The following is a 2,094-nucleotide window of genomic DNA, read 5'->3' on the forward strand; positions in this document are numbered from 1 at the left end:
AAATTGATAAAAACTTCATTGAATAGTATGTCATTCAAAAATTCATAAAAATGTCATACTATAGTATGTCATCTAAAAATTGATAACAACCATCATAGTTTAGTATGTCGTTGAGAAAAATGATCAAAACGTCACAGTATAGTATGTTGTTCATAAATTGATAAAAACGTAAAACCTTAGCATGTTGTTCCAAACGTGAAAAAATTTAATACTATAGTATGATGTCCAAAACAGCAAATAAAATCACAGTATTGTATGTTGTCCAAAATAGTAGCAAAATGTCATAGTATACTGTAGTTTGTCATCCAAAATAGCATAAACATGTCATACTACAGTATGCAATCCAAAAAAACATTAAATCTCACAGTATATGTCACCCAAAACAGCACCAAAACGTTAGAGTATAATAGCTTGTCAAAAACAGCACCAGAATGTTATAGTATAGTATGCCATCCCAAACAGCATAGAAATGTAATAGTATAGTATGTTGTAAGTGTAGTATATATACAAAGTAGTAGCACAAAGTCATAGTATAGTATGTCATCCTAAGTAAAAAATATAGTATGCCATTCAAAAAAGCTTAAAGATGTCAGTATTTTGTTCAAAATAGCACCTAAATGTTCTACCATAATATGTCATCTGTATAGTACGTCATTGAAAATAGCAAAAACATTATAGTGTGTTATCCAAAATAGCACAGTATTAGACATAGTTGTGTGTTTACATTTTTTGTTTGTTTTCCATGTTAAATAAAATAAAAAAGCAGTAGACATATTGTGGTCCACATTAAAGGTGGTAGTTATTCAGATTCCGCTGTGATCCTGTTGTTTGTTTGTTTCAATTCCATGTTTTGTATCTCTTTACATTAAATAAAACATCAAAAACAAAAAAAAGTTGAATTAACCTAGCCTGGTTTAAAAAAATCAAAAAACAAAACGAATTAATTTGTGATGACACAGTTTCCAAATCAAAGCAAATTTATTTGAGTAGCGCTTTTTACAAGACATGTGTGATCCAGGGTCTTATCGATCCGGTACAAAGACATGATTCACTGAATTAAAGCTCCAGCTTCACTGTCATTATTTGGTACAGAATGGAAGGAAGTTGTAGCCAGATCAACATTAGCATGGCAGTTAGAATGATCCACCATACAGTGTAAATCACAAGATTTTAAAACTGCACAAGCATAAAAAGGAAGATTAAACCCTACATTAATTGTGTTTTGCCAATTTATAAAAACTTTTGCATCCATTATTCCTCCTATTATATAAATATTCTTGCTGTTAAACAAATCAAAATGCTTCATTCTTAAATTATTCATTTTAAATATGCAGGGGTTTTGTTTCTATCCATCGCTCTTTTCTGGAGAAAATGTGATCTTAGAACAAAAAATGGCAATATAAGAATGAGAACGTTTACAATTGTTTCAAGCCTACAAATACCCAGAAATCAGATATGCTTTATAGTACGGCTCTGTATCATTTTCTGTTACATTTTTGGGAAAGTTTTGTGGAAAAAAGGATGTAATTTGGAAATACTTACAGGTTTAACACTTACACTTAAAATTCGTTGATTTCTGTTAACTGGTAGTGTGACCTGGACAGCTTTAGTCAGAGAGCAGCAGGTCAGCCCAACATTTGTCTAAAGGCGGGCACACAGTCTAACAGATATAGAGATCAATGTTTAAAATAATTCCTAAATAATTAATGCTCACAAGTATTTAAACCTATGAACCCACAAAAAAATTAGTGTAGTTTCTTCAAAAACATGTGAAAAGGTCATGAGCAACTTGGTGAGAAATGTTCTGGAATGCAGGGAAAAATGTCTAGGGAAAAGGAGAAAATATGGGAAATAATTCTAAAAAATATTATGTATGTAAAATCATTTTTGAAAAGCTAGGGTGAAAAAAGCTAGTGAAAAATTATATTTAAAATGATCATAATTACATATTTAGAATTATGTTACAGATTTTTTTTAAATTACTTTAAAGCATTTATGTGACTTGCTTGTGTTTGTTTTTTACTTTTTTTAAAAACTAAAAACTAAAACTCTTGCTAATCTGGGTCATTTCTTTTTTTGTTGATAATTTCCGTC

Source organism: Plectropomus leopardus, chromosome 9 (genome assembly GCF_008729295.1).
Source record: "Plectropomus leopardus isolate mb chromosome 9, YSFRI_Pleo_2.0, whole genome shotgun sequence".
NCBI lineage: Eukaryota > Metazoa > Chordata > Actinopteri > Perciformes > Serranidae > Plectropomus > Plectropomus leopardus.